General features: G+C 40.2%; 1 long non-coding RNA gene across 2 annotated transcripts in view; it reads left to right on the top strand.

Moving 5' to 3' along the window:
* Nucleotides 1-767, top strand: part of LOC116076067 — an 11472-nt gene extending 10705 nt beyond the window's left edge. For both annotated transcript variants that reach the window (XR_004112800.1, XR_004112799.1), the window contains one exon: nt 560-767. This is a non-coding gene — a long non-coding RNA (uncharacterized LOC116076067). The remainder of the gene's footprint in view (nt 1-559) is intronic.
* The last annotated feature ends 10908 nt before the right edge of the window (nt 768-11675 follow it).

The raw sequence follows: 11675 nt of genomic DNA, 5'->3' as shown, positions 1-11675 counted from the left end.
AAAAAAAAAAAAAAAATATATATATATATATATATATATATATATATATATATATATGTCTTATGAGTGGGCTGTACATAATTAATTGTATTTTTTATTTTTGAAATTAAATTTTATATACTTAAATATATTGATATGTTTCTTTATAGTTTTTATACTATTTTAGGCTTAAAATTTCCTTCCATATCCACTGGCTCAATATTAATTATACCTTATTTTTGTTAAAGAGTTTTTAAAAGTTTTACTTTTAACTCTATCCATCTGGAACTTATTTTGCTTTATTTTTAGCTAATGTGCAGAAATTTCTAATATATTAGAAATATTATTCTTATGCCTTCCAAAATTGCCCCAACTTTTTATTTCCCATTTAAGTCTATCTTATTTTGATTTTGAACACATAGAAACATTAAATTTTTGGTAGTTAAGTCTATTAATCATGAGTGATTTCTCTTGCTTTTTAGCTTAGAAAGGACCCCCTACCTAGAGATTTAATATACACTCATATTTTCATTTTTTCCAATTTTTCCTTGTCTCTTTACTTTGCTTTCTCTTTCCTTAGGGTTTGCATCCTGGTGGCTTTCAGTACAAAAGAACTACTAAGCTTGCCTGAAGTCACTTCTGCCTCCTAGGGGACTTATAGAGCAAGAAAACCATGGGATTGAGATGAGTTTTCTTTATACTGCAACCCCCCTCTCTCTTTCATTAAAAAAAAAAATGGAACAGTTCAGTTTCCAGTTTCCCAATAAATATTCATATATCTGACAATTCATAAGCTGTTGAAATGAAAAGCTGTCTTTGGATATTTGGTATATAAATTTAGGCATTTCTGCAGAGAGAATGAGAGCAAACAGACAAAATGGCCCAGGTCCTGAAGAATGCTCTTGATTCTCCTTAGACCTGGGGGTTCTGTTCTACGTCATTTCCTTTGAAGTCAGTGGGGCTCTGTGCAGGACCACTGCACAAACGGCACACCAGTCTCTATACATGAAGGTGTGAACTGCCATTACGATAAACTATCCGCAGTGTGGCAGAGGGAACATTGGCTTAATACACTTGGCGGTTGCCCTTGCAGATCCCACTGTCTGTGAGAGCTTTGTTCGACTGGAGCAAACAAGACCGTTTTGAATCTTGACACACAAGGGCTCATTCAGCAGAGCATCCCGTTCTGACAGGAGGCATAGTGCTGGGCAGACATTGCAGTTGCGAGCCAGCACACTGAGGGCATTTCCCTCATATCCTCCCCATCTGTAAAGAGTCTGTTTTCCAGTCCCCAAAGTGATTTCTCTATAGATTGGAGGGATGTATAAATAGTTTATGTGTTTACGTTCACACAGAATGGAGGGCGAACTGTAGTCTTATAAAAGTAGCTTGACCTTCCAATACGGAAAGAGAATTCTTTGTAAATTTTACTTATGAAGGGGGTTGCTTTGTGAAAAGCAGAGTGTGTCATAGAAATGAACGTGTTGGAAACACGGAGTGGCGTACAGTTGCTTTCAACCTCAGGGATACTGCGATACTGTTCTATCCATCAGTCTGTAGAATCCTCCGTCCTCTATTCCAATGTCTGTGTGCCTAAGTCAAATGATGTCAGGTTCTTAATCCTATAAACATTGGAATGAATGAGAGGTAAGAGAGATTAACCAGGAATTCCCCCCATACCACTCCCATGCCTTCATTTTTTTTTTAAAGATTTGTTTATTTATTTTATGAGTGCACTGTAATTGTACAGATGGTTGTGAGCCATCATAACCACAGGTTGATGGGAATTGAACTCAGGACCTCTGCTCCCTCCAGCCCCTCTCACTCTGGCCCAAAGATTTATTTATTTATTATTATTATTATATGTAAGTACACTGTAGTTGTCCTTAGACACACCAGAATGGGGCATCAGATCTCATTACAGATGGTTTTGAGCCACCGTGTGGTTGCTGGGATTTGAACTTAGGACTTTCGGAAGAGCAGTCAGTGCTCTTAACGGCTGAGCCATCTCTCCAGCCCCAAGGAGACATTTTCAACTTAACATTTTAAATGTTTTTTTTTTTTTTTTGAAAACCTGTGGGCACATTTTTGGAAAAAAATGTGTGGGCATTTTACATTATAGACAATATTTATGTTTTTGAAGCTGGATGAGATCACCACTGGAGGAAGTTTAGATGAAGGAGAAGAGAAAGGATGGAGTTCTGGGTATATCAGTTTTTGTTTTTGTTTTTGTTTTTGTTTTGTTTTGTTTTGTTTATTGGATATTTTCTTTATTTACATTTCAAATGTTATCTCCTTTCCTGGTTCCCCCACAATCCCCCTATACCATCCTCCTTCCCCCTGCTTCTGTGAGTTTGCTCTCCCCACCCACCCACTCCCGCATACCCACCCTGGCATTCTCCTACACTGGGGAATCGAACCTTGACAGGACCAAGGGCCTCTTTTTCCATTGATGCCCACAAGGCCATCCTCTGCTACATATGAGGCTGGAGCCATGGGTCTCTTCATGTGTACTCTTTGGTTGGTGGTTTAGTCCCTGGGAGCTCTGGGGGGTCTGGTTAGTTGATATTGTTGTTCCTCCTATGGGGATGCAAGCCCCTTCAGGTCCTTCAATCCTTTCTCTAGCTTCTCCATTGGGGACCCCGTGCTCAGCCCAATGGTTGGCTGTGAGCATCCACCTCTGTAATGGCCAGGCTCTGGCAGAGCCTCTCAGGAGCCAGCTATATCAGGCTCCTGGGGTATATCAGTTTTAAGAGATTGAGGGGAAGTATGAGAAAAAGCTTCTTGGAGATCTTTCCACAGTAGTCTGTAAGGACTAGCTACACTCTTTGAAGTAATAGCCACATTGAAGACCAGGTGTGGTGAATTGTCCCTGTAATCCCAGGTCTTGGGAGGCTGGGGCAGGGGGTTTACTAGACAAGCTTTGAACTTTCCAATACCCGCACTTTAAAAGAGAAAATGCTGGGATTCTTTGATGTCCCCACGTTTTCTATACTTTTTACAAATCCTTTAAAACATTACGTTCCATCTGAGAGTTGGTCTTAAGTCACGAATGATGGAAGCAGTCTTTCAAAATTAACGGCTCTGTTATTTATGCTGCACTTATCACAAGATGCCTTGCAGCCTACGGCTGGCTCTTTTTCTAGGAGCCCACAACTCACCTCCCCAGCTGGCATTTTTGTTCTCTTCTGGGACTCGGAGTTCTTGGTATTCTCTGTAATGTCCTGTGCCTTGTTCACGATAATCGTGCAATAAACATTTACAGTGGTTTAGATCCAGGGATATTTCAAATAAACATTTTTAAAATTAGAAATAACTGTGGATTTCTACATGCCTATGTATCTTTTTAAGTGCATTGAGCTTGCTGTAGGAGTAAGAAAAGCTCAGCTGAGAAGAGAAACATTTTAAATATGTGTAGCTAGGGCTAATTGCTTAAATATCCTTTCTTCTTTCTCCAAAGGTCGTTGGCTTTTTCTTCAGGGAACACTCTCCTGAAACACTCCAGTCTCTGCTCTCCAATAACATCTCCACATGTGCTCAGTCTTTGTAGGTGAGACATACTGCCTTGGTGAAATACAGTTTGCATGTGAGTTTCTGCTGCTTCAGAGCAACTTGAGGATTCTGCGCTTGCCACCCTTCTACATCCTTGGCATCTCTCCACAGTCACCACTTGTAGCTCGTGCAGTCGTCTCGCCAGCAAGAAGACACGCGGACACTAGGTTCCTTCTGCAGCAACGTTTATTGTCCTCATCCGTAGGGAAAAAAAAGGTCGAGCCCAAAAATCCGCACTGCTTATATACACCACAGTGTGGCGTATCTGCCCACAGCGCGGCGTGTCTGCCCATAATTGGCTGTTCGCTCATTTCCCTACGTAACGCCCCGGGATGGGCTGTGACATGGCGTCTTTTTCACTCTACGCACATGCGCAAACAGTTGTTTACTAGGAGTCGACAGCGGAAGTAGGCGCCATCTTGCCATGGCGAATGCCTCTCCAGCTTCACTGCTCCCCACAACCACTCAGAGAGCTCCTCCTCTGCTGGGTTCTTCACCCATGCACATTCTGGAAATTGCAAGAGAATTCTATTACATGGCCTTGGAAATATGACGGAAAATGAAATTTGCTTTACCAAGGATGGAGGTATTTGAAATGGATATTGTTCCATCAGGAGTCTTAAGAAGGCATAATTTACAGTGAGATAAATTGGCAAACAGGGTGTACTTACATCAGGAACTTTCCTGATGTAGATCACTGCTTGGTTTACAATCACTCACATACTAATTGGTATCCAGGTGCACACTAAAGTAACCATGGTTGACTGTGTGTGTGTATGTGTGCTGGGCATCAAACCTAGGTTTGACACAGCAGGTAAGTTCTTTACCCCTGAGCTACACCCCTGGCATAACTACTAACTTAACACTTCAAGATTGACAGTGGGAAGAATTTTGAAAATTCTTTTTGTGTGTGTGTGTGTGTAGCCCTGGCTGTCCTGGAACTCACTCTGTAGACCAGGCTGGCCTCGAACTCAGAAATCTGCCTGCCTCTGCCTCCCAAGTGCTGGGATTAAAGGCGTGCGTCACCACCACCCGCTGAAAATTCTTAATGCAAAGAAGTGATAAATATTTGAAATAATGACTATACCAATTGTATTGTTGGATACTGTATACAAATATTTAAATATCACACTATCTCCATAAACATGTATAAATAAGTCAATGAAAATCTTAATATATTAAATATATGTAAGACATATTTATACATTATATATTATATATAAGTACATTATAATAGACACATATATTTATATATAGAACATATAAATATATACATAAATATATAATATATGATATGTAATGCAAATATATAAATATATTTATATAAGTTTAAGTGTATATCATATTTATAATATGTCATATATTATATACAATATTTATTATATAGAATATATAACATATATATAAGAATATGTTATATATAAATTATATAATAAATATATAATATATTGATCCCTAGAACCCAGTGGTAGAGATAGCCAGCTCCCACAAGTTGTCCTGTGACCCCCACCCATACAAATAAATAAATACACATAATTTCACAAATATATAAAAGTAAAAATCAATTATATTATTACATATTATATGTAATAACATATATAACATATGTAATGTGTGGTATATATTATTAAATTACATATACCATTATAATATATATGTTATATTACATACATCCCAGGTTTGGTGGTATATGCATGTAATTCCAGCATGCAAGAGGTTGAGGCAGGAGGATTAAGAGTTTGATATCAGTCTGGGCTATAAAAGAAGATACTAACTCCTAAAACAAAAACAAAGCAAAACTATTTACCAAAAGACAAGCATGTGTAAAGAATTAGATTCATTGTTATAAATATGAGTATGACCCACTCACAAAGCAAGCAGCAGCATGTTTGTGACTTGCCATGTGTGTGTTTTTTAAGTACTGCACATTAAACTTGGGCCTTGTACATGCTAGGCACGTGTTCTATCTCCAGGCCTCAGAGCAAGCTGTCATTAAGATCTGAAGAATGATCCTAGTGTCTAAAGAGCTTATGGCATCCGTTAAGAAATTTCATTTTGTTTTGCCAAGCGTGGTAGCACATGTCTTTAATCCCAGCACAGGAGGCAGAGGCAGGCTATTCCTGTGAATTCTAGGCCAGCCTGGTTTACATAGTGAGTTACAGGCAGTCAGAGCTATGGAAAGAAACCCTGTCTCAAAATAATTACAATAACTTAAAATATATCCTTTTAATATTAAAGCTTTATTAAAATTAAGTACAATGAAGTCCAAGTGAACTATGATTTTTGCTTCTATGTACTTGTGAAAATACTGCATTCTTTTACAAATTATGTTTACTTATTTATTTGTGTGGTGGGGATCAGAGGACAACTTGTGGGAGCTGGCTCTCTCCATCTCTCATGCAGTCCTGGGGACCAGGTTACCAAGCTTGTAAGTTCTTACTACAAGTGCCTTTATCCACTGTGCCATCTTACCCATAAACATGCTAATTTCTTAAAACAATTTTTTGGGGGTTCTGTTCTTCTAGAGCCTTAAGCGTATATGTCATAAGCACACACATTGCCTGCATATCGGGTTTTGTTTGTAGGAATGTAAGTGATCATTTGCCATAGTTGTGTCTGTGGAGAAGAAGGAACTAGGGAATTGGGATCACTAGTTATGAAGAGGTGCTTTCAGATTTTACTTGCACACCCATCCTATACAATCAAAACAATGACATTTATTCCATAAACAGCCATTAAACTGAAAACTAAATGATTCACTATTTCCTGTGTTATCTAAATTTCACACTACACTGCTTGTACGGTAAATGCTGGCTGGCTGGCTGGCGTGGTGGTTTGGAGGAGAACTGAAATCATTCTTCAAGTTGTGTGCATTGATTTTACTTTATCCTTTGTTAGCTTTTTTACCCATGCATTGTGTCCAGTCTCTGTCACCCCTAACATTCAATGGGCTCTTCTAGTACTCCTCTAGATGGATTCTATTAATGTTAAACTCTGGCAGAAACCCAAGTTAGTCACTTTCAAATGTCCTTTCATAATTAAAGAAATACACCACCTGGGCTGGAGAGACAGCTCAGTGGATAAGAGTACTGGCTGCTCTTCCAGAGGACCTAGGTTCAATTCCTAACACCCACATGGCAGCTCACAAGTGCTGGTAACTCCAGTTGCAGGGGTCTTGAACCCTCACATGGACGAATGTGCAGTCAAAACACCAATGCACATAAAATAAAAATAAAATTAAAAAAAAAAAAAAACACTTTGGGCTGGAGAGATGGCTCAGAGGTTAAGAGCACTGGCTGCTCTTCCAGAGGTCCTGAGTTCAATTCCCAGCAACTACATGGTAGCTCACAGCCATCTGTAATGGGATTCAACACCCTCTTCTAGTGTGTCTAAAGACAGAGACAGTGTACTCACATACATACAGTAAAATGAGATCTAAAAACAAAAGGAAAAAGAAAGAGACCACCAGCTGGTAAGATGGCTCAGTGGTAAGAGTTCCTGCCGTCAAGACTGAAGATCTAAGCTCTATCCCTGGGCCCTACATCGTGAGCAGAAGAGGCACTAACTCTCTCAAATTGTCCTTTGGTCTCCTCATATGCACTGGGGCACAAAATGCCTACTTCTAACAACTAGCTAAATAAATGTGATTTAAAAATAAAAGAAACAGGCCAGAGAAGTTTGCCTTGCACACAACGGTCACACAGCTAGGGTCACCTAGGGCTAAGCTGTCTCTCTCTGCCAGTATAGCTTTGGATTCTGCAGAGGGAAGGAGAGAATGGAATTGGTCTGTGGTTTACGATTTTGACTTTATTTCATAGTTGGCATACACACTTTTGTCTAATTGGGAGGTGACTAAAGGCATCTGAGGCTGGTTGATATGTTAGTTGAAAATTACTATTATTATGAGGATGATTATTATAGTATTTAGTAATTATGCAGTGCTTTATACTTCAAAGACCTGTGCTTTATAATCATTTATTAGCCATGTCTCAAAACATCTCTATGATATAAAGATGCATTTATCATGTGTACTTTGGAGGAGGAGGAGGAGCTGAGGTAGAGAGAGATGGGCAACCATTTTAAAAATAAAGAGAAAGACATAGGTTGTGTATGTGTTTGTGTGTGTGATAGGTGTGGGGAAGCAGGGGATCAGAGGACAACCCTCACATGATGTGGGCTCTAGTTATCAGACTCTGGTGATCAGGCAAGCACCCTTTTTGGCTGAGCCATCTTGCTAGCCCCTGGGCCAACACTTTAATTTTAAAAAACAAAACAAAAGAAAAGAAAACAAACAAACCACTGAAGGTGAAATGTAACCCTTTCCCTTTCACACTCATTTAAATAACTCAGTCCTGGCAACTAGCCAGTCAATTAATTTAACCCTTTTGAAGGACATTATAAATTCTAATTCGTTTTCTTTCTTTTTTTTTAAAGATTTATTTATTTACTTTATGTATATGAGTACACTGTAGCTGTACAGATCGTTGTGAGCCTTCATGTGGATGTTGGGAATTGAATTTTAGGACCTTTGTGAGTGGGGTTGACCTCGCTCTGGTCGGTCCTGCTCGCTCCAGTCAACTCTGTTCACCAAGGCCCAAAGATTTATTATTATACATAAGCACACTGTAGCTGTCTCCAGACACACCAGAAGAGGGCATCAGATCTCATTACAGATGGTTGTGAGCCACCATGTGGTTGCTGGGATTTGAATTCAGGACCTTCAGAAGAGCAGTCAGTGCTCTCACCCACTGAGCCATCTTGCCAGCCCCTAATTTGTTTTCTTAATATTTAATTAAAAATAAAATGAAAAACATGTTAAAAATTGATGCCCTTTCCCTTTAAGGTTGTTTTTGAAGTTTTGCTCCATATGTGTTAAGGTGACATTTCTGCTCTGATTCAATCTTACTGTCTCCCATTTCTCCACCCCATCATGCTTTAACTGCAGGCACTGGTTTTCCAGTGGCAGTCTTGTGTTGAGTTGGTTTGCATCCATTGTCTGGGAGTAAAAAAAAAAAAAAAACTTTGCTCACTATAGGATTTGGTGATAACTTTCAGTTAGAGACAAAAACTTCACACAAGCATTATATGAAAATTTCAGAAAATTTCAAGTCTGGCAGTTTGTACACTTCAGAATGAAGACGATAAACGCGTCAGTGTGTTGTGGGTAGCAGAGGGAGGAGCATCTTATGGATTTATTCCGGATCCTTCTAGATGTTCCTGGAGCAGATAGGCACATCTCTTCCGTGAACCAAGCATCTTTTGGGTGGGAGGCAATCACGGCTATGTCACCTGGGGAAGGCTGAGCCTCTGGAGACAGATTGTCTGTATTCTTACCCTGGTTCTGTTCCTTGCTATCTACCGTCATCAGTGGTGCCGCTGCTCTCCACTTAGAACAAAGGGGACAGAATGGTTAGATCTCAATCTTACAGAGGTGCTTCTAAGTATCTGATAGTTTCCTCTCTTTTCCATACAGTTGACAACTAGAATCTACATCCCCCCTTAAGTCGCTGGTGGTATGGATCTGGGAATGTATTTACCTAAAATGTAGAAAGCCCTGGGGTCCATCTCTGGCACCTCATAAACTCAGGTTCAGGCCATCTTTTTTTGCTACATTGTGAGTTCAAGGCCAGCCTGGGCTACACATTTTGTTAGACAACAACAATAAAACAAAATCCATTGGTGTTGATTAATTTGTTGTCTATGTTTGCCTTTTTGGGATCTCAAGAGCTGGTATCCAAGAAAACTACTTTCAAATTCTCTCAAAGTACATTGGAATAAATAGTTATGACAAGAGTCATACCAGCACTTGAGAGGCATATGCAGGCAGGTCTCTTTGAGTTTGAGGTCAGTATGGTCTACACAGTCAGTTACAGTCCAGCCAGGCCAGCTAGGGAGACATAGTGAGACTCTGTCTCAAAAACAAGAGACAGAAGAGATGGATCTGTGGTTAAAAGGCACTGGCTGCTCTTTTGGAGGACTAGGTTTGATTCCTAGCACTTACATGGCAGCTCACAACTGTTGTAACTCCTGTAATGGAGGTGAGGGGCATGGGGAGAGCGGGGAGGGGAGAATGCCTTCTTCTGCTATTTGCAGTGCATGTATATGGTAAACAGACATTCATGGAGGCAAAATACTCATCCATATAAAAACAACCAACCAAACAAGCAAAGCAGCAACCACAACAAATCCACAAATAATAAAAACTACCACTACCACCAGTAGCAACAAAGAAGAGCATACACTGCTTTCCCAGGGACCCTAAGTGTTCCCAGTACCTATCCTGGGTGGCTCACAATCGAAAGAAACTGAAGTGCCAAGGCATCTAAGCCTCTGAACTCCTTGGGAAGCTGCTCTCACAAATATACATAGTCACACACAGACACACGCCTACACACATCATTAAAAATAAAATAAATCTTGTGGGTGGAGAAATGGCTTAATGGTTAGGAGCAAGGGATGATCTTACAGAGGATCTAGGGTTCAATTCTCAGTACACACATGGTGGCTCACAACCATGGAGAAGATCCAGTTTCAGAAGATCCAGTGTCCTCATCTGACTTCTGTGGGCACAGGGAAAACGTTCATACACATATAAAAAAAAAAAATCAAAAGGAGGGAAAAAAATCTTTAAAAAACACTTTGAGCTTATTTTATTTTTATATATTTATTTATTGGTACAAAACTACAGGACACATACATTCCAGAGCCGTTTTCAAATCTTCCTGTACCCACCTAGAATAAAACACTTAAGTATTGTACACAGAAAAAATTCTAGTTAGGCATAGTGACGCTGTAATCCTAACCCTTGGAAGGTGGAGGCAGGAGGATCAAGAATTGGAAGTTAGCCTGAACTACATAGTAAGATCCTGTCTGAAAGTAATACTGAAACATCTAAAAAGCTCTTCAGGCTGGGAGATTTGACAGTATCAGAGCAGGCAGTGAAAAATGTCCTAGGGAAGCTCTCGGAGCCCAAGACGGGTGGTAAAGGACCAGTCCTGTGTTAAAACAAATGAAACATAAACAAAGACCTCCATTATCTCCAGGCCTGGCTAAGGGTGAACCCAGAAGTGCACAGCTCTTTTGTTTAACAAACTGCTTAATGGATCTGGGAAGAGGTGCTTTGTAGAGACTGGGTTCCACCAGGCATGGGGTCTGTGTGATTGGCACTCCGTGGAGTAGCACTCACGCTGTGTTCTTTGTGAACAGTACCCCCTGGAATTGTGAAACCTGGCTATTAAGTCAGTAAAGATGGCCTGGAGTCTGACCTGAGATAAAGATTAAGACCTAAGTCCTTCTACATAATAAAATAACAGGAATTTTAAGTCGTCTTTGGGGTGGGGTTGGGTGGGGAGGCAGTAGGGTGGAAGGGGCTTGAAATGGAAAGGAATAAAAAAAGCTTTGGATTGAATGTGTGTTTAGGATGAAGGTGGCCTAGCATTTGGTAGTGAAGTGGGGGTCTGTGAACCTCGTGAGAAATTTCTGTCACTTAAATTACAAGTTTGACAGGGTGGCAGGGAATGAAACCCAGGGCCTTGGGCATGTTAAGCCTGCTATCATTGAGGTATATGCCGCCCACCCTTGATTTTTTAGTCAGGGACTTACTATATATAGTTCAGGCTGGCCTCATGCCTTCACTTGCTAAACACTGGGATTTCAAGTACACACGTGGACTACCTCGTCCTGCTCTCTGTGTAGTCAACAACACCATGTAAGATCTGCTATTAGCTTCTGTATCCTTTAGGAGACACTGGTAAGTGAAGTTAGACATTTTTTTTTGGAGAGGGAGAGGGGCACTAAAAGCCCAGGCTCACAAATGTGAGCAGTGTGTGTCTAAATGCACAATACTATAATTTGCCTTTTTTACTGTTTTTCTTCAAAGAGCTGAAAGCACTTTTACTCCCTTATTTCTTCTGACATTCTAGTGTGGGCAGGGCAGATTTATGATAGCATTATTTATAGATGGAGAAATTGAAAATAGAGATTAAATCACTTACTCAACGCTGCGTGGCTGGGGTGGTGGAGCCGCTGGAATCTGCTTCTCCAGGCTCCAGCCACAAAGTGGAAAGTGCAAGAGCTTTGGAATTAGAGGGATCTTTGAGCAATGCTGTTTCTACCCCGGAACAAGAATACAGCCTTAAGTCAAT

This window comes from Mastomys coucha, unplaced genomic scaffold (genome assembly GCF_008632895.1).
Source record: "Mastomys coucha isolate ucsf_1 unplaced genomic scaffold, UCSF_Mcou_1 pScaffold4, whole genome shotgun sequence".
NCBI classification, from domain to species: domain Eukaryota; kingdom Metazoa; phylum Chordata; class Mammalia; order Rodentia; family Muridae; genus Mastomys; species Mastomys coucha.
This window is presented reverse-complemented; position numbering and strand designations above follow the sequence as displayed.